The sequence below is a fragment of the Dipodomys merriami genome, unplaced genomic scaffold (assembly GCF_024711535.1).
Source record: "Dipodomys merriami isolate MVZ:Mamm:240054 unplaced genomic scaffold, mDipMer1.0.p SCAF_3, whole genome shotgun sequence".
In the NCBI taxonomy this organism is placed as follows: Eukaryota; Metazoa; Chordata; class Mammalia; order Rodentia; family Heteromyidae; genus Dipodomys; species Dipodomys merriami.
This window is the reverse complement of record NW_027204492.1, coordinates 83583443-83610478: the sequence shown is the minus strand read 5'-3', so window position 1 is coordinate 83610478 and position 27036 is coordinate 83583443. Positions and strand designations below refer to the sequence as shown.

The 27036-nt window shown below is 43.4% G+C and overlaps 1 long non-coding RNA gene and 1 pseudogene across 3 annotated transcripts in view; both read right to left on the bottom strand.

Moving 5' to 3' along the window:
- LOC138840334 (uncharacterized) overlaps nucleotides 1-27036 on the bottom strand; it is a 245295-nt gene that overhangs the window by 100047 nt on the left and 118212 nt on the right. For all 3 annotated transcript variants that reach the window (XR_011376069.1, XR_011376067.1, XR_011376068.1), the window contains exon 2: nucleotides 18469-18568. This is a non-coding gene — a long non-coding RNA (uncharacterized lncRNA). The remainder of the gene's footprint in view (nucleotides 1-18468; nucleotides 18569-27036) is intronic.
- Nucleotides 23745-24301, bottom strand: LOC138839599 (chromobox protein homolog 3 pseudogene; annotated as a pseudogene).

The following is a 27036-nucleotide window of genomic DNA, read 5'->3' as shown; positions in this document are numbered from 1 at the left end:
ATTTTTAAACTAATTTCCTTGGGAAAGTCAGATAGCAACACACCCTGAAAATTGAGATAATTCAGCCCTATCACCTATTTTTATACAAAAAAAACCATAAAAAACTTAATAACATTATAACAAAGTATAGGCAAGATCCTACATAGAAGCCTAGAAAACAGTGCTAAGAAATATAAACATAGCTGGTAACTAGTAGCCATGCCACATTTCTGGATTGCAGAATACAGTAGTATGAATGTGTTCATTTCTCTTCTCCTCATTGATATATAGATTCAAAGCAATCCTCATCTAGCCTCAAAATGGAAACCTTTGCACAAGTATTTGAAGATATTTTAAGCTGGCACCAGTGACTCATGCCTGTAATTAGCTACTCAGAAAGCTGAGACCTGAGGATTGTAGTTCAAAGCTTGCCAAGGCATGAAATTATAGTGATACCCTTATATCCAATCAACCACCAAAATTCCAGAAGTGGAGCTGTGGCTCAAGAGGTAGAGTGCTAGCCTTGCGCAAAGAAGCTCAGGGACACTGCCCAGGCCCTAGGTTCAGCCTACCAAAAAAGGTTATTATATATATAAATATATATATATATATAACAAATTAATAAAGTATTATTCAAAGTCTGGTCTGGAAAACAATTCCCGGTAACTTTTTGTGGTATAAATTAGTAGGCTTATTTCAAAACACACATGGAAAATAAAGGGAAGAGAATAGCCTAACAATTTCAGTAGAGGTTAAGAATATTGGGGAATTCGGTAACTGATTTCAGAGCCTATATTACCGTTATGGCCATCAGGAGAGTGTTCAATTGACATAAGACAGGAGACAAGCTTTCTAACCTAAATCCATGATACACAAATGGGTAGCTGAGGAATACAGAGAATTGGAACCAAGGAGTGGGACAGGCGCTGATGTCACTATATATGTGAGGATGTGGAGGAGCCCTTGGAACGGGAAGAGGTTGGTGGAATTTGGAGGCACAGATTACAGAAAGCCTAAAGTGCTTACATGAGTTTAGTGAGTGAACCTGGTTTGGGCTCAGCAGATGTGAATTCTGAGAAAAAGGTGCATACCAAAGGTCATGCTGTTGAGGTTTCAAGTTCAATGATGATGCCATTTGGAAATTGGACCAGAGATAACTGTTTGTATATGGTGTCACAAAGTTTGGGGACATAGTGTCCAGGCTCTAATTTTGTAGGGAGTTTGAGTTCCAAAGAGATGGATTAATTGATGTAGCATATTTTAACGGAGTAAATCATTCAGGATATAGGATGTGTATTGATGGTGGGTTTTCCTCAGTTTGCAATGAGAATCTGGAGGAAAAAGAGCAGGGTGAAAAGATTTTGAAAATTGACAGCTTGAATACAAAAAGAGATCTTTGAGGTGTACTGCCAAGAAGAGTGACAAGAAGGGTGCAGTTGCTTAGTAGTTATGTTTTAAAAATATTATGCAGCTATGCATTTGTGTCAGAACATATGAAACATGTCACAATGGCATCTCTGAAATCTGAAGATCACCTCATTCAAGGGACTTTTACAGTGCAATAATGCAAATTTCAGTGATGTTCCAAGAATCATTTTAGAAAAGATATGCAGTGGGCCAGCTCAGTCAGGACCATCTCAGGGTTCATTTCTCTATGTCCAGCTGATACAGACAGCTGTGTTCAAGCCATCAGAGCTATAGCTTGTTCTATCAGCAAACATTAGCATTCTCCATGTGATGGCAGGCATGTAGAATACGCTGATGATGGGGTCATGATACCTTTCACCAAGATTTTAATAGAGTGTCAGGAAATCCAAGCAGTGTGCTTGAAGATCAGAGTCCCTGCAGGCAGCCTCTCCTGGAGCAATGTGTAGTGAAGCCATGGGAATGAGGAAGAGATTGAGACCAAAGGAAGATAGTGAAGCCAGCAACACCCACTGCCCATAAAAGAAAGCCAAAGACAAACAGAGCAGGCTCAGACAGTGGTCATGTGGGAGGGACCTGCAAGGCATAGAGGCAGAGCTTTCCAAGCCCTTGGCAGCCTGGTCCTTCTATAGTACAACTGGGATGATGGACCCTGGGTGGTAGGGTTTAATGTTTGTCCTGCTGTGCTTCCGTTTTGTTTTTGGCCAATCATTTATTTCTATGACCCTAGTCTTCCCTATTGAAATGAGAATGGATATCCTGGCCAAGTGTGTAGCTTTCCTTTTAATTTTTTTTTTCCAAGAGCTTACTGCTGAGCTTTCACTGAATCTATGAAGTCATATAACAAATTCCTTGAAAGCTTATGCTGATAGTCCTAGGTTCTCAGAAGACTTGAGGCATAAGGATCAAGGTTCAAAGCCAGATTGAGCAGGAAAGTCCATGAGATTCTTATCTCCAGTTCACTACACACACAATACACACACACACACACACACACACACACACACACACACACACACACACACACACACGCACACACACACGCACACACAGTAGAAACTGGAGCCCTGGATAAATTTGTAGAATGCTAGTCTTCAGCATAAAATTTCAGGGACAGTGCCCAGGCCATGTGTAGTTCAAGCCCTAGGATCAGCAAAAGTAAATAAAACAAAATTTTAACATGGGTCAGCAAGACATGTGATAGTTCCTCCTTGAAAGGAACAAAAGTCACAATGACTTATCAGGAATCATTACTAGAGACAAGGCCTCAGTCAGGGGCCTAGGCAGCCAAGATTGGAAGTGGAGATGTTGTATATCATGGACAGGAGACAAATGGGCTGAGTGTTGAGGACAGACAAAGAAAGGAAGAAGAGCAAAGCAGGGCCTTGGTGGTTCATGTCTGTAATCCTAGCTACTCAGAAGTTGATATCTGATTATCACAGTTTAAGGCCTATCTGTGAAGGAGAGTCAGTGTGATTTTTATCTCCAATAAACTATGAATAAAGCCACAACTTATGGCTGAAGTGGAAGAGAGCTAGCCTTGAGCAAAAGTAGCTAAGGACAGCACCTAGGCCCTGCTTTTGGGAAACAAAAGAGGAGGCAACAATGCTTGATAAGAAATGTACTCATTACCTTGCCCATGTAATTGTAACCCCTCTATATGGTATTTTCACAAGAAAAAAAATGCATATATATAAAAAAAGAAGGAGCAAGAGGGTGTTGAGGAAGACCCCTTGCAAAGGACTGCACAGGGTTGATGAAATCAAGTAAGCTTCAAGAGCTTCCATTTTCTCATTTGCTTAGTGGTGATGGAATTAGAATTTACATACTAGAATTGCTGTCAAAAGCATGATTCATTTCAAATGGTGAGCATCTGGTGCCATCCCCACCTTCTTCTTCTTCACTCTCCTCCCCTTCACCCTCTCTCCTTTCTCCCCCTGCAGCTCACACCCGGTCTCGCACTGGCACTGGCGGTACACACCCTCAAACAGACCCTATGTGCTTTTTGCAAGAGGTGGCAGGGCCTGAAGGTATAATTAGAGTGCATGAGCCATTCTCAATGACTGATATTACTCAGATTGAGAAGCGGCTGGGATCTTATGCCCGAGATTCTCATAATTATGTCAAGCACTTTAAGAACCTGGCTCAGACCTATGACCTTACTTGGCAGGACATATATGTAATACTATCCTCTACACTTACCACTGAGGAAAAGGAAAGGGTGTGGACTGCCGCCCAGGCACATGCCGATGATGGCCACCACCTAGATAGTAACTTTCCAGTGGGAGCAACAGCTGTGCCTAGGGAAGAGCCCAATTGGAATAATCAACATGATGAGCCTGGGTGGGAAAGGAGAAATAGGATGAAAACTTGCTTAGTGGCTGGCCTTCAAAGGGCAGCTATCTACTTGTTAATTATGACAAATTAAACCACATTACTCAAAGGCCCAATGAAAACCCAGCCAAATTTCTTGAACGCCTTACAGTAGCGCTCCAGCACTATACAAGGCTGGACCCAGAGTCAGCAGAGGCTAAGGTGGTTCTTAATACTCATTTTATTGCCCAATCAGCCCCCAATATTAGGAAAAAGTTTAAAAAGGCTGAGGATGGTCCTCAGACCCCTCAATGAGATCTGGTGAGTATGGCATTTAAGGTTTTTAATAATCGAGAAGAGCAGGAGATTGCTGATAAGACTGCCTGTAAGAGGGAGAACTATCAAATCCTGGCTGCTGCCATCTGGCCTCTTCCGAGAAGAGGCACCCAACATGTACCACCTGGAAGATGCTTCAAGTGTGGGCAAGAGGGCCACTGGGCAAAATTCTGCCCTTCACCACGACCTCCACCTTGGCCCTGCCCCAAGATGTGGGCAACATGGACAATGGGGAGTCAACTGCCCCTCCTCACCTCCACAAGGTAGGCCAGTGCCCCCCTCTCCTGCCCCGCCCATCCAGGCAGGTAGAGGAGCGACTTATTCGGTGCTATCTCAATATACAGGCAAGACTTTTTCCCCACTCCCAGACCTCGGTGGTGGGTGTGGATGGCCTATCTACCCGTCCCCCAACTACAGGACCAGTACCATGTAAAATAGAAGACTTTCCCTTTTCACACGCCTTCCTAATCCTACCTCACTGTCCTACCACACTCCTAGGGAGAGACTTGCTCTCTAATTTCAAGTCTCCCTCTCATTCCATATCCCTAAACAGCCTATACCTGTTCTACTTTTTTCCTTAGATTAACCTCCACCTGTAACCTCCCAACTGGATCCTTTTCCTTTACCTCCAGATCTTGTCAACCCTCTTATCTGGGATATTTCCACTCCTACTATGGCTAGACACCGTACTTCTGTCCTCATTAAACTTAAAGGCCCTACCCATTTCCCTAGTACTTCCCAATACCCCATTTCCCTTAGCCACAGGCAAGGTTTAAAACCCAACATCCTTCGCTTTCTTAAACAAGGACTTCTCAGACCTACCTAACTCCCCCTTTACCACTCCTATCCTGCCAGTAGTTAAGCCTGATGGGACCTATCGCCTAGTCCAGGACCTGTGCATTATCAATGCTGCAGTCCTTCCCATTCATCCTGGTGTGCCTAACGCATATACTTTCCTTTCACAGATGCCTCCTGGTACCACCCACTTCTCAGTGCTGGACCTCAAGGATGCATTCTTCACAATCCCCCTGCATCCTGACCGCCAAAATTTCTTGGGTGGACCCAGACACTTCAAGGGCACAACAGCTGACCTGGACAGTCCTCCCTCAAGGGTTCTGAGACAGTCCCCATTTCTTTGGACAGGCTTTAGCAAAGGATCTCCTCTCTCTTCAGGAGTCTCCCAGTGTCGTTCTCCAGTATGTGGATGATCTTTTGCTTTGCAGCCCTTCCTTTGAGTTGGCTCGCCAACATACAGCTGACCTCCTCAACTTCCTGTTGACAAAAGGATATAGATTCTCCCCTTCCAAGGCCCAGATTACAAAGCCAGAGATAACGTACTTGGGTTCATCCATAACTCCTACAGAGAGAAGAATTACTCTTGGTAGAAAAGCCTACATTGACTCTCTCTCTATCCCACAGACCAAGGAGGACATTCTGTCTTTCCTGGGACTTGTATTTGGATACCTGGATTTGCTACGTTGGCCAAACCTCTTTATGAGGCAACCAAGGGTTCCTTACTAGAGCCGCCAGACCCCACAAAGCCCATTGACACCCCATTTAAAGTTCTGAAGCATGCGCGTCTTCGGGCTCCAGCACTGGCTCTACTCAACCTCAAGGAACCCTTTATACTCTGTCACTGAGAAGTGGGGAATTGGCCTTGGGGTTCTTGGACAATGTCAGGCCCCTCCTTTAGATCTGTGGCCTACCTCTCAAAGCAACTAGACCCAATGGTAAAAGGCTGGTCAGTCTGTCTTTGAGCCGTGGCAGCAGCAGCCACCTTAGCACAGGAGAGCAAAAAACTCACTTTTGGCCAACCCACTACCATTCGCTCTCCCCTCAGACTAAAAAGGACCTTTTGTCTCATAAATCCCTGTCTTCCCTTTCCCCTTCCCGCCTACAGCTGTTTCATGTTACTTTTATTCAAAACCCTAACTTTTCACTGGAAAGCTGCTTCCCTCTCAATCCAGCCACCTTGCTTCCATCCAATTCTCACCCTCTTTCCCATTCCTGTACAGAGACCTTGGAGGAATTCACACCCCATTTTACAGGTATCTAGGAAAGTCCTCTTCCTGACCCAGAAGACACCTGGTACATTGATGCCAGTTCCACGTCTACCTCTTCAGGAAGCCGAGTTGCGGGGCTATGCCATCGTTAATAACTGGTACCATTCTTGAAAGCAGCCCTCTGCCCCCTAGCAGAACCTCAGAAAAGGCAGAACTTACAGCGTTAACTAGGGCCTTAATTTTAGCCAAGGGTCGGAAGATTAATATTTATACAGACTCAAAATATGCCTATCATATTCTCCATTTGCATGCAGCAATCTGGAAGGAGCGTGGCTTCCTGACCACCAAAGGGACTCCCATTACTAATGCCTCACTGATTCTTAAGCTTTTAGAAGCTGCTTCCCTTCCCCAACAGGTAGCAGTCATTCACTGCAGGGGACACCAGACGGGATTGGATGCCATTACAGTTGGCAATTCAAAAGCAGACCGGGAGGCAAAGCTAGCAGTCCAGAGACAACTCCAGGGACAACTTCCATCCAGCTCCCTTGCTTCTGGTATTGCCTTCAATACAACCCCCTTAACCCCACAGGAACTCGAGGAACTTACCCACCAGGGAGCCTCCCAGGAAGCACAGGGATGGTGGTCCCTAGAAGGACCAGTTGTTCTTCCTGAGACACGAGCAGCCAGCTTTCTTTCCCAGGTTCACCAGGCACTGCACATGGGATTCAAGCCTCTCTCCCACCTTCTGAAACCTGTAATCCATTGCCCTAGCCTAACTACCTGACTCAAGGCTATTACCCAAGCCTGCCCCACATGTTCTCTTACCTCCTCACAGGGTGGTCTCCGACCAGCTGCATTCCCCACACACCAAGCACGGGGACATACCCCAGGGGAAGACTGGCAGATAGACTTCACTCACATGCCCAGATATAAGCGGCTGAAATACCTTCTAACTATGGTTGATACCTTTTCTGGATGGATCAAAGCCTATCCCACAAGGTCAGAGACTGCTGACACTGTTGCCTCTGTCCTTATTAAAGAAATTATTCCTAGGTTTGGCTTACCCAGGTCACTTCAATCCGACAATGGACCTGCTTTCATCTCCAAAGTCACCCAACAGGTGGCATCCTCTCTAAACATCCAGTGGAATCTTCACATTCCTTATAGGCCTCAGTCTTCTGGAAAGGTTGAAAGAGCTAATGCACTCCTCAAAACACAACTTACTAAACTTTCTCTAGAGCTCCAGCAATCCTGGCCAGAACTGTTACCCCGGGCACTCACCCACTTACATGCCTCTCCCCACAGCCCTACTTTCCTCAGCCCCTTTGAGTTAATGTATGGAAGACCTTTCCTCCTAGGTAATTTCCCTACTGACAATACCAAGACTCCACTAATAGGCTACCTTCCTGTCCTAACCTTTCTTGGGCACATGTTACGCCAACATGCTGACCAGTGTCTCCCTCAGCCTCATCAAGGCCCCTTTCCCACTCCCTCAATTTTGCCTGGCGATCAAGTGTTTCTCAAGAGCCTTAATCCATCTGGTTTACACCCTAAGTGGACAGGCCCTCACCAGGTTCTGCTGACCATCGCCCAGCAGTCAAACTCAAGGGACAGCCACAGTGGATTCACCTGTCAAGAATAAAAAGGTCTCCTGCTCCTGCCCCGTCTATACCAACACTGACCTCCAGGTACACCTGTTCCCTCTTGGGCCTACCAAGGTAAGGCTATCTTGCATCCCTGAAGATCCGGGTGAGTAACACTGAGCTAACTGCTCTCCTCTCCACACACCTCACTACCTCATCCCTTAGGTCACCTCCAAGCCACGGACACCCAATCTTCTCTTTTCAGTAATATTTTTCCTTTTCATCTTTGTCCAGCCCCTGCCTGAGAAGACTTCCTCCAAGAGACTTGCTTCCTGCAGATGTCATCTAAGGATTCATGCCTACCAAGGAACAACTGTTGCTCTCTGCCTTCTCTGGGAGGGGACCACATTCTGGCCTTTTACCCTTAATGTCGACATCCCCCTGTCAGCAGGAAGTACCTAGAGAGAATCTGCGCCCCACTTCATGATTATTAAAAGGCTGAAATGTAAGGTCCACTTCTAGATGGCGAGCAACCCCACCCAGTACCTGTGTTACCTAGACAACTGTCACACCTGGAAGAGGTCACATCCTCATCCCCTGAGGTCACACCTGGATCTGATGTGGCCACACCTTTCTCCCACCTAGTCCCACCTCCTCTTACCTGGTCCCACCTCCCTTTACTTGGCCACACCTTTCTCTGCCCCTACCCTTGATAAGGCTCAGCAAAGGGCCAGATGCCTTTTCCTTGCCAGACTCGTGGAGTGCCAACCTGGCCTGGTCCCAGCAGGTCTACTGAGTAAACCTCCCCCTTACCTGAATACCACGTGCGTGGTGTGGTTCTTACTCAGCAACAGAAGGGACAGAAGGGAACTTTACTGCATTGTTGGTGGGAGCGTATACCCGTTCAACCACATTGGCAAGTACTATGGAGGTTCCTCAAAAGACTCCACCTAGAGCTCCCCTATGACCCAGCAATCCCACTTTGGGGCATTTACCCAAATGTTTACAAACAAGACCATACTAAAGCTACCAGCACAACTGTGTTTATTGCAGCATTATTTACTATAGCTAAGATATGGAACTAACCCTGATGCCCCTCCGTAGATGAATGGATCACGAAAATGTGGTAGATATACACAATGGAATTCTATGCCTCCATCAGAAAGAATGACATTGCCCCATTTGTTAGGAAATGGAAAGGCTTGGAAAAAATTATATTAAGTGAAGTTAGTCAGGCCCAAAGAAACATAGGTCCCATGGTTTCCCTTATTTGCAATATCTAGTATATGTCTGAGTCAAGCAGAAAAGGGTAGATAAGGTGATGTTAGGGAAATGAACCTTAAGATATGTATTCAAATGTTTTTTTTTCTTTCATTCGATTGTTTCTAACACATTTATAAGATTATTTCTTTGTTGCTCTGTATGTCCCTTCCTCACAATATAACCCCTGCTTTTACTGTATTTGATGTCGGTATGATTTGTGGAAGCGAAAGGGAAAAGCAAATAGTCTAAATAGGGATACAGCTGGACCTATTGCAACAATGAGAAGTACAAATCGTTATGTCGAAAACGAACTTTACAACTTTTGTGTGGGGAGGGGGGGCGCAGGGAGGATTTGTTGGGGGGCGGGGGGAGGATGGGAAGGGATGGGAAGGGGAAACAAAGGAGGAGACTACAATGCTTGATAAGAAATGTACTCATCTTGCCCATGTAATTGTAACTCCTCTGTACAGTATTTTAACAATTAAAAAAATAAGTAAATAAAAATGAACAGACAGGCTGGGAGTGGCGCTGTGGCTCAAGGTGGTAGACCACTAGCCTTGAGCTGAAGAGCTCAGGGACAGCACCCAAACCCAGAGTTCAAGCCCAGTGACCGACCTCCCTTCACCCCCCCAAAAAAAGAAAAGACAGGCTACCCAAGGATAGATCTCTTGGGGAGCCACCTAATCTTGCCTATCTTAGCTGCTACCTTTCTTAGGACTGCTATCTTCTATAATACTTATATTAGTATTTGGTCTTTATGTGTTTATTGGCTCCATGCTGTCTTTGATTATTTTTGCTGCTAGGGTTCTGGGGCTTGGATTCAGGGCCTGGGCACTATCCGTGAGCTTTTTTCCTCAATTGCTAGTGCTCTACCACTTGAGCTATAGCTCCATTTCAGCGTTTTGCTGATTAATTGGAGATAAGAAATCTGAAGGACTTTGTTGCCTGGTCTGGCTTTGAACTATGAAGCCAGCCTCCTGAGTAGCTAGGAGTACAAACAGGTGTGAGCCACTGGTGCCTGTCAACCCCATGTTTTTCTTTTTGTCTTTCTTTTATTTTTGGTGGGTCATGGGGCTTGAACACAGGGCCTGAGCACTGTCCCTGAGCTCTTCAGCTTAACAGAGTGCTCTACCACTTGAGCAACAGTGCCACTTCCAGTTTTCTGGTGGTTAATTGGAGATAGGAGTCTCACAGTCTTTCCTGCCCAGGCTAGCTTTGAATCATGACCTTCAGATCTCAGACTCCTGGGTAGCTAGGATTACAGGGATGAGCCAGCACCCAGCTGAACCCCCCCCCACCCCCCGCTTTTTTCCCCCGCGGTCCTGGGGCTTGAATTCTGGGCCCAGGTGCTGTTCTTGACAGCTCTTCAGCTCAAGGCTAGAGCTCTACCACTTGAGCCATAACTCCACTTCCCGTTTTCTGGTGGTTAATTGGAGATAAGAGTCCCATGGACTTTCCTGCCTGGGTTGGCCGTTGAACCATGATCCTCAGATCTCAGCCTCCTGAGTAGCTAGGATTACAGACAAGAGCCACCAGGGCATGGCTGAAACCCCATGCTTTTTAAGTTTGTCATTTCTAGATTGGCATGCATCAAGCCATAAAAAGTGGCTGATAAGAGGGTGAACAAATGCTGCAGTGGTACTTACTAGACACTATGTTGAAAATGAATTATCCAACTCATGGTTAGGGATGGAAAATAACACTGAGAGAGAGAGCAAGGGAAAGGGTGACATTGTTCAAAGAGAAATGCACTCTTTACCTGATTTATGTATCTGTAACCCCTCTGTACATCATCTTTAGAATAACAATAAATACATATTTTTAAAAGTAGTGCATATAAATGGTCCCCCAGAGTTTTATCGTGGTCCATAGAAACAGCACACAAACTATATCCCATCTACCTAGAAGATGCTTCTCAAAGGAGGCAGACTGTTGTACCTGCCTGCCCTCTCTCAGGTAAAAGAAGTTAGCTCATAGTTCCTTTCCCTATGGCAATTAGAGTTCCAACTGAGAGGGGATAATGAGGGACAGTTTAAAAAATGGGCAGACAGTGAAAGAAAGTGGCCATGGTGGAGGCAATGCCCCTTCATATCTTGAAAGTCCTACCAAACACCTACTCCCTCTCTTGGTGGTGGGGGTGGGGAGGGGAGAATAATCCAACCAGATACCAGGACTGATGAGATGCCTCTCCACCCAAGAGAAAGGTCTTGAAAGAAGACTCTTGAGAAGTACAAAGGACTAATGATTTCTGGGTCTCTTCTCATTCTCTTCCCTTGAGAAATCTGTATTGTTCTTATTGCCAGGGAAGAAGGTGGACACAATCTTATATGGCACAATGCATCCCTCCCAGCCTAGGGGGCTTATACCAACTCACCAGTAGCCAAGGGGCTTGACTCCTCTCATCTTCTTATTCTCACTTCCAAACAAACCTCAACTCTGTTTCTACTATTCTTGTCTCATAATCCTTTAGTGGTTGGAGAAATGGAACCCTAAGTCCCTAGATGGTATCACTTTACAAAGTAGATACTAGCAAGACACTGGTGGCTCATGCCTGTAATCTTAGCAACTCAGCAGGCTGAGATCTGAGGATTGCAGCTTGAAGCCAGCCCAGACAGAAAAGTCCATGAGACTCTGATCTCTGTTAAACTATTTTAAAAAAAATACCAAAAGCTGAGCTGTAGCTCAAGTGGTAGAGCACTAGCCTTAAGCAAAAGAAACTCAGGGACAAAGCCCAGGCCCTGAGTTCAACCCTCAGGACCAACACCAGAAGAAGAGCAGATCATAGCTGGGTGTTGGAGGCTCATACCTATAGTCCTAGCTATTCAGGATGCTGAGATGAGAGAATCATGGCAGCCAGCAACAGCAGGAACGTTGGTGAGATTCTTACCCCTATTAACCACTTAATCTCTGTTTTGTTTTTCTTTCTTTCTTTCCTTTTTTTTTTTTTTTTTTGGCTGGTCGTGGGGCTTGGATTCTGGGCTTGGGCACTGCTGTCCCTGTGTTCTTCAGCTCAAGGTGAGTGCTCTACCACCACTTCCAGTTCTCTGAGTGGTTTATTGGAGATAGGAGTCTCACGGACTTTCTTGCACCGGCTGGCTTTGTACCGTGATCCTCAGATCTCAGCCTCCTGAGTAGCTAGGATTACAGGTGTGAGCCACCAGTGCCTGGCCTCTGTGTTGCTTTTCTGGATGCCCATGTAGCTTGAACTTGTAGTGCTGGAAATGTCTACAGACAATTTTGTCTATTTCATGCTATACTTAAAACTCTGTGTTTATTTTTGTAACTCATGGATGCACACACTCTGTATCCTGTTTTCTGCATCTGAACAGCAGCTGATGTTTCAGACTTGGCCAATAATCCACAAAATTGGTGACAGCAATGGTGTGAATACTGATGCCCAATTCCTAACATGAAGTTTCTGGCTCTTCCACTACCACTTCCAAGCCCTGCAGAGATGGAGGCCTGGGTGCACTCAAGATTGGGCTTCACCCAAACACACGCCAGGGCCCAGGAAGGCATAGCTACTAGGGTAATGGAAAGTAATACTACATTAAAAGTGCTGAAGCCTGCCCTCATCTATGATGGCCTAGCACATGTAATTTTCAATGCTGCCAAGGCCTTAGACAAGCATCAAGCTTGTATGTTCACATCCCACTGTAATGAGCATATATGTGAAATTGTGTGGAGGCTCTTTATGATGAGCACCAAATCAACCTCATGAAGGTTGGTGGCATGAAACTAGTGGAGCAGGTGGGCCTTTGCAATCCCATATAGTGGTTGGTAGTACCTGGGTAGTGGATAAGGGTTGTGGCACAGTCTCGGGCCAACGAGGTCATGGAAGAGTTCTTTAAATGTAAGAAAAGAACAAATAAAAAAAGGCAGACGCCAGTGACTCACACCTGTAATACTGGTTTCTCAAGAGGCTGACAGCTGAGGTTCACAGTTCCAAGACAGCTGGAGCAGGAAAGAAGATTCTATGCTTCAATGTACCATGAAAAATCAAGAAGTATAACCGAGGCTCAAATGTTAGGGTGCCAGCCTTGAGCGTTAAAGCTCAGAGACTATACCTAAGCCCTGAGTTCAAACCACAAGGCGGTGTGTAGGGGCCTGAGAGAGGGAGAGAGGGAAAGAAAGAGAGAGAGAGAGAGAGAGAGAGAGAGACAGAGAGACAGAGAGACAGAGAGACAGAGAGACAGAGAGACAGAGAGACAGAGAGACAGAGAGACAGAGACAGAGACAGAGATAGAGACAGAAGGATAGAGAGACAGAGAGACAGAGAAACAGAGGCAGAGAGACAGAGACACACAGACAGACAGAGACAGAGACACACAGAGAGTGAGACAGAGAGAAAGAGAGAAAACAGATTAAAAAGCATGAGCTCTTTAAAAATTAAAATACTTCTGGTAAGGCTCCACAGTTGGAGCAGGAATCATGCTAGCCTTGTTACCAGGGTTGGATCGTTTATGTGGCAGGGTTAACTTCAAAGTACCATTGAAAGGTTTTCTTGTATCCATAGTACTTTGGTAGATTCAAAGTAAATGTTCTTCCTTTTGACTTCTTTATTCATTCTTTTTTTTTTTTTTTTATCAGAGATGAAGCCAGATTCTAATGCATGCAAGGCAAAGCACTCCAGTATGAGCCACACTTCCAGTATAGGACACTGTTATTTCTTTCAGGGGCAGCTACATCCCCATGCTAGTGACATAGTTAGCTTGCTAACCCAGGATGTGACAACTCTGAAATCTACTATACAGTCATAGAATTCTTGGGCTGTGTGCCAGTTTCATGTCAACTCTGCAAACAGTCCTGACAGCCATTATCAGCCAAGCTGTCACTTACTGGGAACTTTCTCAGACTGAGCTAGTCAGTTAAAGGTCATGGTTAACTCTCTGGGGTACTATGAATTTTCATTTCATTGTGTCTTCACAGCATTTTAGTGAGGAATTGAGGATTAGAAGTATAAAGAACTGCCATAGCCAGGCACCGGTGGCTCATGCCTGTAATCCTAGCTACAGCGGAGGCTCTTATCTGAGGATCATGGTTCGAAGCCAGCTGGGGCAGAGAAAAGTCCCTGTGAGACTCTTATCTCCAATTAACCACTCTAAAACTGGAAGTGGCTGTGCAGCTCAAAGTGTTAGAGTGCTAGCTTTGAGATAGAGAGTTCAAGGATAGTGCCAGGCCCTGAGATCAAACCCCACAACAGACCCTGAACCCCCCAAAAAAGAACTGCCATAAAATTAGTAACAGGATAGGTGGGTTACAAAATCTTTTTTAATTTTGTGCAAAAGAGTGGAGTTTATGCATGAAAAAGCAAATAGAATTGGCTATATAATAATAAAATCATCTATTCCTATGAAAGCCATAAGCGTATTTCAAAAGCAAAGGGCAGTGTTGATTCACACTAAGATACAAGTGTTCACACTTGTTAGCACAATATACTTCTGGAAATATATTAAAAATAATACAACTAGAAAGCTGAGATCAGGATGACCATGGTTCAAGGCCAGAAAGAGCAATAAGTTTTTGCTTTCTATATGCTAAATATACTTTGGAAAATATATTTAAAATTATACAATCAGAGCTGGGTACCCAGTGGCTCACCCATGTTAATCCTAGCTAGCCAGGAGGCTGAAATCTGAGAATTGTAGTTCAAATCCAGCCTGGTCAGGTGGGACCATAGGACTCAACTCCAATAAACCACCCCAAAGCTAGAAGTATAGCTTTCGCTCAAGTTGTAGAAGGGTTGCCTTGAGCAGAAAGGCTCTCAGACAGTTCATGGGACGTGGGGTCAAGCCCCAGGTCTGGCGCACACACACACACACACACACACACACACACACACACACACACACTACAATAAGGAGGTTGAGATCTGGCACACACACACATACACACACACACACACACACTACAATAAGGAGGTTGAGATCTGGCACACACACACACACACACACACGCACACACACACACACACACACACACACACACACACACACACACACTCCAATAAGGAGGTTGAGATCTGAAGGATCAGGCCTCAAGGTCAGCCAGAACAGAAGCAGTTCTTGAGACCCCATTTCAACCCAGAGCTGGGTGATGACATTTTTTTGAAGGAAACATAAATAGGAGGATCATGGTTCAGGCAGGGGAAAGAGAGGCCCTTTAAAGAGAACGGGGAAAGGCGAAAGGGAAAAGATGAGGCTGACAGGAAGAAACAGGGACTTGGTATAGGTGACGTGGATATCCCAGGGGTAGTGACAGCCAGGTGGAGGTGACATCCCTCCTTTTCTGGGCAACCATAGCAGGAGGAGATAGCTCATGGAAATAATAGGTCCTCTTCTTCCTGAGGACTCAGGGAAAATAAGATAAGCCCTGAGGACTCTGAAGCAGTCGAATCTAGGGGATAGGCTCCATCCTCCTTGGGCTAAAGGGGATAATGAACCAATCCCATGCCAGAACAGCTGAGACATGCCCAAAGGACTATAAAACATAGACCCCATGAGAACTGCAAATGCTTTCCAATTTCTGGACCCTACTTCTTTTTTTTCTTTTTGGGAGGGGGTCCCAGTCGTGGGGCCTGAACTGTGGGCCTGGGCGCTGTCCCTCAGCTCTTCAGCTCAAGGCTAGTGCTCTACACTTGAACCACAGTGCCACTTCCGGCTTTTTTCTTTTTTTGCTTATGTGGTGCTGAGGAATCGAACCCAGGGCCTCAGGCATGCAAGGCAAGCGCTTTACCACTGAGCCACCTTCCCAGCTCTGGACCCTACTTTTTAACCTCTTACACAGAGAAATCTGTGCTGTCCTGGTCATACTCCTGCCTTCTTCCTCCCTTCCCCCTTGACTGGAAACAGGTAGAAAAGTCCTCATGTGGCATTAGGCGGCTCTCCCAGTCCTCAGTCTGGGTTGTGGCTTATACCAACCTATTAATGCATAAGAAACTTTTCCTCATTTTACCCTGGCATCTGTTCCTCACTTTCAAATAAACTTTGTCTCTGCTTCCATTACCTGATACATAATTTCTTAATTGGTGGAGAGAAAGAAACCAAGGCCCCTAGATGGTATCATCTTTGAGTGCACTTCTGGGATTTAAGAGATTCTAAAACAAACCACTAAAGGTCACTGTAGCCCCTCAAAACCAAGTGAGGGGAACCCCTAGAGAGTAACCATTGGTATGTCTGGGGCCTTTATCTGTCTCTTCTTTGGGAGTCCCCTGGCCACAAGAATCATGACGGAACCCCCAGACATAGAGTCTTTTCTTTGTCATGAGCTGATGCATTCCCTATTGCTCCTAGACAGAGGTGGGATATCTTTATTCTCTGTGGAGACTTTCACTCCCTCCCTGGGATATTCAGGCTCTGGTGGCTCCATACAGGAGGTGGCAAGGACTCTGCTGCTCCTGTCAACCTTCCTTTGATTGGTTTGGCCTTCTTAAGAAGAGGGCAGGGGAAGTGGCGCTGTAGCTCAAGTGGTAGAGCGCTCGCCTTGAGCTGAAGAGCTGAGGGACAACGCCCAGGCCCAGAGTTCAAGCCCCACGAACGACAAAAAAATAAATAAAAAAAAAGAAGAGGGGAGGCTTGGAAGTCAGGCCCTCCTCCGTCATATCTCCCTATTCCTGTAGTGTCAACTTGAACTCAGAAATATATCTGAGCAGTTGAGGACCCAGAGGCAGTCCCTGTGTTGGTGCTTACATGGCTTCTCCCTTATTGGTAACATGCAATTGGCCCCCCAGGAGGATCAAGCCTTAGCTCCCTTTTCAAATGGATTCCCCTTTAGGGGGCAATGATAGCCTTGGGCATAGGACAATAGCTTGAGGGGCTGATGAATGGTCCCTCAGCTGTACTGCCCTGGCAACTCCTCTCCTGCCTCTTCACCAGGCAGCTAGATAGAAACTCAGTGCTTTTTATCATGGGAAGGAGCAAACATACTTGGGATATAAAGAAATTAGGAATCTTGGCAAGGTCATGCTGACTTGGGAGGCCCAAAGTCAGATAGATCTTGTCTAAACTCTGACTCCTGGCTCTGGAAATGTTGGGTCTACTAGGGGGAGAAGGCTTCCCCCAGCAAAGCCTGTCAGTACCCACGACAGAGAGGTCTGAAATTGGGGCCTTGACTTAGGAATCCCTTTTGTCTTTTATCTACTGGTGGGCGCCAGTTCCTCTAAGTTCCCAGTACAATCTCCCCTAACATGTTCGCTGAGACATTGGAGGGACCTGGACCCTCAAAGCTTAAGAACAAAATCCTTCGTATTTTGCTGCACTGAAGCTTGGTCTAAATAACCCCAGGAGATGAGAAGAGTTGGCCTAAGGATTTCAGAATCAATTATAATACTGTACTTTTACTAGACCTTTTTTATAAGTGGGAGGGAAAATGGACACAGGTGCCCTGTGGCCCACTCTTCTCCTACCTAACATATTTTCCTGAGTGCATGGACGACTGCAGGTTGGACAGACAGTCCTGAGTGGCTTTCCAGCTCTCCCAGGGCTCCTCCCTTGGACTGGAGACCAGCTCTAAACCTAAGTAACTCCAGACTCCCCTTGATCCTCCCTAGCAGGATTAGGAGATGACTCTTATCAGCCTCCTGGAGTTTATAACCTAATCCCCACTGCTCCCCAAGGCAGAAAAGAAAGGAAATCTGGGAGAAAGGATCAGGAAGCCGTATTCAGGAATGTTCCCATTCTGCCTGGGGGAGAATTAGGAGACAAACTCCTTGGTGCCCCCCTTTTCTTGGAGTGAGTCAAAACAGGTTAAAAAAGGATTTTGAAAACTATATTGATAGCCCTGACCATTATGCTCACACTTTCCAATAACTAACCCAGGTGTGTGTATGATCTAGCCTGGAAAGACATTATGTTACTGCTTAATCAGACTCTTGTCTTCTCTGGGGAAACAGAGGGTATGGAATCAGGTGGTAGGAGTAGGAAGCAACTATCCCACTGCCGTGGGCAGGACTGCGAGACAGAGGAATGAGAGTCCTACAGGAGACCAGACAATACTTAAAAACTAACCCCAATGAGACCCTGTAGACAATTGCCTCCCTTGGGAGAGAAACTATTTCATACATAGCATCCTCAGGTTATTGAAGAGGGCCAAAGTAGACCCACTTAATTATTCCCAGCTGGCTGTCTATGAAGGAGGAACTAAACCCCCAGCAGCCTTTTTACAAACCCTAAAATATGTTATACCAAAACCTATCAATTTGCAACTAGGAACACAGGAAGAGATCATCTTTAAAGATAAACTTCCAAGTCAGTCAGCCCCTGACATTTGTAGGAACATCAAAAGTTGATTATGGAGGGGAGGCAAGATCTTGGGCCAATTAGTCCAAGTGGCTTTCCTTGTATATTATGACAGAGACCTGGAAAAGGAGAAAAGAGGGCAGAAACAGCAGGAAGTAGTTATCTCAGCCGTTCAGGGAACCCCAATTAGGACAAGCCTTGATTCATGGGAATGTTTACTGTGGACTAGAGTACCACTGGAAGGGGGAAAGCCCCAAGAGGCAAAAGCACCCTCAGTATCCTGCCCCACTATAAAAGAGATCATTGGAGTACATGAAACCCTCAGCTCACCATGAGGTGTTGGCATGATCTTCAAGAGGGCCATGGTGAATCCGGAGGCTTCCTATTCAAGCTCCCATAGTTGAAGTCCACAGGGCGGAGTACTCCTGGGCTGTGACAATATTAGAAAAATGGAAAATCAGATTTTTGATTGACAATGGAGCATATTTTTTGGCCATCCCCTTTTCTCCTGGACCCAGGTCTCCCAATAAATCACCATTCTGGGCATATCAGGTGAGCCCCTTAGAATCTTATTTTACTCAGCCCCTGGCTTCCTCCGGAGGAGATCTCTACTTATGCCATTCATTCCTGATACTACTAGAAACTCATGCCCTTTTGTTAGGAAGAGATCTTTTGTTCCAATTGCAGGTTAATTACATTTACTACCTGAGAAGTACTATTGTCTTCCCCTAATGGAATAGTCTTTGGCCAGCTGGTGTAAAAGCTGGGAGGGCCCAGAGAAGCAACACAAATACACCTCAGGGATCCTTCCCATTTCCCACATCAGAGGTAGTACCCAGAGGGACTAAAACAGCAGGAACTCCTAGCTAAATGCTCTAGACCTTAGAATACACCTACCTAACCTGGCAGTGAACAAAAGGACTCCATAAGTAGAAGTTAATCTAAGACCTCCAATTAATAAATAAGGGGCCCACCCTCTTCTATCCCATAGTCCCCAATCTGTACAGTCTCCTAGCACAAATACCACCCCCTATTCTAGCTGGGACCTCAAAGATGACTTTTTGGATCATCAGTCTTTTACTTGCCTTTGAAGATCCCACTTGAAAGACTGGAACTGTTACCTAGACAGTTCTTCCCTAGGGATCTGGGATAGGCCTCATCTATTTAGATTGGCCCTGGCACAGGATCTAGCTGAGTGAACCTATCCCCAGACAGCTTTATTACAATATGTAGATGATCTGGCCTCTGCCCTCCCATGGAGGAGGTGGGCTACTGAGTTTTCTCACAATTTCTTGGCTGGGGGGGGGCGCTAATAAAGTGCCTCAAGAAAAAGTCCAATTATGCAAAACTCAGGATACTTTATTAGGACTTAATTTATCCAAGGGACATATAACCTGGGAAATGATAGGATATAAGCAATCCTCACTTCCCCACTCCCTAAGACCTTAGATGCCAAGGCCGAGTTCAGTCCTTAGCTGTGAAATGGGTATATAGTTTTAAAGGACATTTTTCCTTGGAAAAAAATTATATTAATTGAAGTAAGCCAGTCCCAAAGGACCATAGTTCCGATCGTTTCTCTTATCTGCAATAACTAGTATATGTCTAGGACAAGCAGAAAAGGTCAAAAACTATGTACATGTGACCATATAAGATGATGCTAAGCAAAATCAACCCCAAGATAGGGATACAAGAGGTTTTATCTTTGTTGCTTTGTTGCTGGGTTTTTTTTTGTTGTTGTTGTTATTGTTGTTGTTGGTCATGGGGCTTAAACTCTGGGCCTGGGTGTTGTCCCCCAGCAATTCAGCTCAAGGCTCTACCACTTGAGCCACTGGGCCACTTCTGGTTTTCTGAGTGGTTAATTGGAGATAAGAGTCTCATGGACTTTTCCTGCCCGGGTGGCTTTGAACCACGATCCTCAGATCTCTGCCTACTGAGTAGCTTGGATTACAGGTGTGAGCCACTGGTGCCAGGCTAATGCTGTTGTTTTCAATGTACTTATAATGTACTATGTAATTTTTTTGTTTCTTTTGTATATTCTTCCCCCATGATCTCACCCCCATTTTCACTGAATTTGATTCTGGTGTTCTGCATCTTGTATATACATTTTTCTAATTTGGGGAGGGGAAGGGAGATAACAAAAAGCTGAAATAAGGATACAGGTTGACCCATTGTAACAATGAGATGTATAAGACACTGTGTTGAAAACAAACTTTACAACTTTGGGTGGGGGGAGGGAGGAGTTGGGGAGGGGGGGAGGGAAGGGATGATGGGGCAAAACAAGGAGGGGGTAACAATGCTATAGGAAATGCACTTATTACCTTATGCATGTAACTATAACCTCTCTGTACATTATATTTACAATAAATATATCTTTAGAAAAAGGACATTTTTCATACCATGTAGCTTTGAATGAGCACATATTGTTCCTATGAGGGGTTTCACTTGAGAATACAATAGTGAAATGTCTATTGATAAAACTTTGTTGTTCACACATTTTCCCTCATACCCCTACCCATTCTTAATTATCCTTTCATTATTGTATATTCGTGTATGTATACTATACACAGTACTTTGACCATATTCAACATCTATCACTCTCTCTCACCACCCACTGATATCCCTCCTCCTATAGAACCTGCTGTACATTCATTTTATTTAGTCTATGTTCGTAATGAAAAGAGACTTCCCCCATGCCATTCACTACATATATACTGAATAATTTACTTGGATCAAGTTGCTCTAGTGCTGTCTTTCCATGTCCTCCTTACCCCTCTACTACTCAACAGATTTCAATTAGTTTACTTTCGCCATCTTCACTTGTATTTTGATATGATTCACTCTCCATCATTCCCTTGCCCTTTTCTTCCTCCTCCCAAACTGTGCTATAGCTATAATTATGTCATATATGTACATATCTATATCTATATATGTATATGTTTTAAAACAATATAATTTAAGATGCATTAGCATCACATACCTCATTGACTTTACTTGTTCAATTATGGTATTATTTCACTGGATTGTGTCACTATTTGTGGCACGAGGATGGAGAAAGTTGTCTGCACACCCTTTGCCCTCTTTACTCTTCTGGAATACCCATCTTGGACATTGTTAAATGTTTAAATAACAGTAAGTACTTTCAAAAGAGGTTATTTTGTAATAATCTTTCTTGGTTTATTTTTAATTATATTTTTAATTATCTTTAAGTAGTTGTACAAAGGAGTTACCATTGAACAAACGCAGTCATAAAAACAGTATATTGTGATCAGCGTTACCCCTTCTATCTTTCTCCCCAATCCCTCCGAACCTCTCCACTCATTTTTCTTAACTTCATAGGATATGCATCGAACATTTTTTTTGTCAGTCATGGGATTTGAACTCCCTTGTTCTGTATTGTAGAGGGCTAGAGGCTTGTAAGCCTCACTCATCTTGCTCCACTTGCTCATGTACATCACACACATGAGAGAATTGGAAGAACCACTACCAAAGAGGTAAAAAGATGGAAGAGATACAGCTTATTGTAAGCCAACCTGAGCTTGCCAAGCATAATAACAGCCCTTCCAGAGCAAACAATACCAGCAACAATACTAAATAGCTGCATACTACAATCTGTAGCAGCAACAACAGCAGCAGGCCTTGCCTCAGTGTCTGCAAAAAGTACATTCATGATTTTATCACCCTTTTGAAGATGGGTTCACATTATCTGTCAGAGCATAGCAACCAGCCTGAATCTGATGTTAATATGTTAATCAGCAAGTCAGAAAACTGAAACAAACCAATAGCCACAGGGATGCAGAGCAGTAAAACAACTGAACAACAACATTTTAGAATTGCATCATGAAAATTCTCAGTAGCAACTTGTGTCTATCCATGGGGTCTGGAGATACCTTTAGGAATCTTGTGAATTTGAAGCAAATGGCACACAGAAGGGTTAAGTCAGTGGTCAACCTCAAAGTATTACCAATGAAATCACTGGTCCAAATTACTAAATTTATAACCTCTAGTTTACTACATTCTGGCTCAATATGAAATAATGAACTGCCTTGTAGTAATACATAGTCCTGGTGTGTAAATGCAGGTTCAGGCTACGTAATGAATGACACTTCCCCCTTTTCCAAAAGTGGAGGCTCTAGTATTAGAATGCCTAGCTACAGCAATAAGACAAGATGCAAACATGAAAGGGATCCAAATTGGGAAAGATGAAGTAAAACTCTCCCTCTTTGCAGATGACATGATCTTGTATTTAAAGAACCCCTTGGACTCTGCTCCCAAGTTATTTGAGCTGATCGGAAAATTTGGCAAAGTAGCAGGGTATAAAATTAAACCTCAGAAATCAATAGCTTTCTTGTATGCCAATAACGAAAAGAGCATCGCTGAAATTAGGAAAGCAACCCTTTTGTAATAGCCCCACAAAAAATAAAATACTTAGGAGTTAACTTAACCAGAAAGGTAAAGGACCTCTATGACGAAATCTTTAAAAACCTAAAAAAGGAAATTAAAGCAGAACTAAGTGGGAAAACCTCCCATGCTCCTGGATTGGGAAGATTAACATCGTGAAAATGGCAATACTGCCAAAGGCTGTCTACAAATTCAATGCGATACCTATCAATATCCCAACCTCATTCTTCAATGAAATAGAAGAAGCAATCCAAAAATTTATATGGAACAATAAAAGACCCCGAATAGCAAAAACAATTCTTAGTAGAAAGAAATGTGCTGGAGGAATATCAATTCCAAATTCCAAACTGTACTTTAAAGCCATAATAATCAAAACAGCTTGGTACTGGCACAAGAATAGACCTGAGTGAGGAACAATGCAATAGGACTGAATTCCCAGAAAAGAACCCACAGACCTATTTAAACAATTTGTTTTTTACCTTCCCCTCCACAAATTATACCAACATCAAATACAGTGAAAACAGGGGTTATACCTATAACCACCTAATCTTTGACAAGGGAGCTAAAGAAATAGAATAGAAGAAAGACAGCCTCTTCAGTAATAGTGCTGGCGAAATTGGTTAAACACTTCTAGCAAACTAAACTATATAGTAAGTTCAAGGCCAACCTGAACAGCCTAGTGACCCTGTCTCAAAAAACCAACAACAACAAAAAACTAAACCAAGGGCCAGGGAAGTAACTCAGTTATACATCATTTACCTATATATGCAAGCAAAATCTCTGAAATAAAAGACTACCTTCATATTTTGTTTACACACAAACAAAAAATTCAGGAAGATCCTTCAATATAGCAGTTAAAGACAAGTTGTTTTGATTAATGACCAAAAAAATCGCCTAATATAAAAGAACACACAACTTGTTCCAGAGTGCAGAGGAAATATGCCACGGTATTAAATATTATTTTCTCATAAAGGAAACAACTACAGAGACACTTTATTATATATGTTCAAAGTAACTCGTGCTATTGAGGAAAAAACCCGATAAACTCAACAATTTCCCCCAAACTACTTTCAAAACCATTATCAAACTTTATTTTCTTTAGAATGTAGTTATTGTTTCACACCATTAATTCAAAAGCCAAGACTAAGATTATATATATATATATATATATATATATGTATAAATATATATAAAAAGAGTGCAAACAATTATTGAGCATCTTCTGGACAAGAATTCCAAGCTAGTTTCTCTTGATAAAAAGCAATTACAATCTGAGGGCATTTCATATTCGCCTCTTTTGCCAGAACCATCAGCTTCATCTGAATCTTTCCGTTTCATGAGAAACATCAATTTTTCACTGCTGTCTGTGGTACCAATTATTCTTTCAGGATCTAGACCCCTGGCAAAGCTCCTCGGTTTGTCAGCAGTATCTCTTTTCTTCTTTGATTGCTATGATCAAATTCACTGTCCAATAAGGATTTTCTTTCTTTCTTTTTTTTTAACCATCCTTTTCTTTACCAGCTTTTTGAGAATTAGGAAGTACTTCAATTAATTCTGGACAATCTAAATTTTCTTCAGGTTCCCAAGTATTATCAGCATCTGTAAATCCCTTTCACTTCAGGAAATATTCTACCTTCCCATTTACTACAAGTTGGTCCAGTACTTTTACCACAACAAATTCTTCAGGCTCTGCTTCTTCAACTTTTTTACTCTTTCCATTCTGTTTCTTTCTCATTTTTTGCAATGTAGTTTTTTTTAGAGGCCATTATTTATTGTAAACTTGAAGAGCTATTATTCACCACCTTAGATGCTCTGGGTGGCGATCCTCCAACAGCAGCATCGTCTACAGGCCATATTTTCTTGACTATTTTACTAAGTAAAATATGCATCTTCAAGTTTTGTAAACATCTTCAATTCTATTAATAAAGTCTCTACTTCTGCATATTTTCTTAACTATCTCATGGAAGTCTCTTGTGAATAAGCTCACCTTGCATGGATTTGACATTATCTTCATACATTTTTAATGAAGCCACAAACAAAAGTACTGTAAGTTTTGTGTTCTACCCAAGTTTTAAAGGGGGAAGAGAGAGAGTATGGAAGGAGGAAAGGGGAGAAGGACAGGAAGAGAGGAGAAAGAGACACAGGGAAAGTGGGAGATAAAGAAAGAGAGAGAATATCTCCATAGAACAGAAGGAAAACAATCCCTTATTTCTTTTGTTTTTGTGTCCGTTATTAGGAAAATACTCAAAACTAAAATGAGGTTTTCTATATATTTTCCAAGAATTTGGTTTTTTAAATTTTAGTTTCAGATTTTCTACCTTAACTGCCTCTATTCTTGCAGAGAGATCTTCAAGTGTGTGAGAGTTCCAACACTTAATTAGTAAGTTGTGGTATTTCCTCCAGTTCTACCTGATTTCCAGCATCTACTGCCTCCATGTCAGCATTTATCATGGTGGATACTGAACTTTTGTGCCTTGGATAAAAGTCCTTGATGAATGGTCTTCTGTTAGAGTCACTGGGAGGGTGTGGCCCTAAAATCATGCCTGCAACCAGGACTGAAGAACTGACACTCTAATGATGTTCTGTTACATTTATTTTTCTCCATTCAAAAATTCAGTGTATAAGTACAGTGCATCTTGATTGATGTAACCCTTTACATCATTCTCCCTCTCTCCCAACCGTAGCCCTCCTCTCAATTTTTTTAAATTCATAAGATATTCACCAAATAGTATAAATGCATTCTCCCTCATTTCATTGGTCTATTCCTTGACCTCCCCCTACACTTTCATGCACAAGTTTTTGGTAGTTCTTTTGTTGGAGTATGAGCTAGTTTTCCTAAGGATTTAAACAGGCTCATGTTTGTAATACTAGCTATGCAGGAGGCGGAGGTCTGAGGATTGCGGTTCAAAGCCAGACTGGTCAGGAAACTGTGAGACTATTATCTCTGATTATTCACCAGGAAACCGGAAGTGGTACTGTGGTGTAAAGTGGTAGGGTATGAGCCTTGAGAGAAAAAGTTCAGGGACAGCATTAAGGCCCTGACTTCAAGACCAATGATCAACTATATGCCATGAGGGCATTTCAAAAATCAAAAGCCTTAATTAAAGATCAAGCTAACTATGTGACTTTGAATAAACTGCTCTGCACCTCAGGTGGCAGCGAATAGGGATAAGCCTTCCAAACCTGATGGGATTGCTTTGAGTAAAATAATGCCCACACTGAATCTGACCCTAAAATACTACATAAAGGAACAACGTATTGATATTAAAATGCTTAATTTTTTTTTAAATTTTATTTTATTTTATTTGTGAACATACTGTACAGAGGGGTTACAATTACATGGGCAGGATAATGCGTACATTTCTTAACAAGCATTGCAGCCTCCTCCTTTGTTTACCCTTCACATCCCTTCCCAGCCTCCCCCCTCCCCCCCAATCCCAATCCTTCTCCTCCCCTCCCTCCCTCCCCCCCACCGACGTTGTAAAGCTCCTTTTGGACATGACAACTTGTACTTCTCATTGTTGCAACAGGTCTACCTGTATCCTTAAACGACTTGTTTTTCCCCATCTCCTCCACAAGTTATACTGACATCAAATATAGTGAAAGCAGGGGTTATACTGTGGGGGAGGGACATACAAAGCAACAAAGAAATAATCTTATAAATGCATTAGAAACACATGCACGAAAGAAAAAAACATTAAAATACATATCTAAGGGTTCATTTTCCTAACATCACATTATCTGACCTTTTCCGCTTGACTCATACATATACTAGATATTGCAAATAAGGGAAACCATGGGACCTATGTTTCTTTGGGCCTGGCTTATTTAACTTAATATAATTCTTTCTGATGGAGGCATAGAATTCCATTGTGTATATATACCACATTTTCTTGATCCATTCATCTACTGAGGGGCATCTGGGTTGGTTCCATATCTTAGCTATGGTAAATAATGCTGCAATAAACATAGCTGTGCTGGTAGCTTTAGTGTGGTCTTGTTTGTAAACATTTGGGTAAATGCCCAAAAGTGGGATTGCTGGGTCATAGGGGAGTTCTATGTGAAGTCTTTTGAGGAACCTCCATACTGCTTTCCAAAGTGGTTGAACAAGTTTACATTCCCACCAACAATGAAGTAAGGTTCCCTTCTGTCCACATCCCCTCCAGCATCTGTTGTTGTTAGAGTTCTTGATTTTTGCCATTCTAACTGGAGTGAGGTGGTATCTCAATGTTGTTTGGATTTGCATTTCTTTTATGGCTAGGGATGTTGAGCATTTCTTCATGTGTCTATTGGCCATCCTTCTTGCTTCTTCAGAGAAGTTTCTCTTTAAGTCTTTCGCCCACTTATTTATTGAGCAGTTGTTTCTTTGAGGATTTGTTGTTGGGGGGTTTAATTTTTTGAGTTCCAAGTATATTTTAGATATGAGACCCTTGTCCGTTGTATGGCTAGTAAAGATCTTCTCCCAATCCGTGGGCTTTCTATTGGTCTTGCTAGCTATGT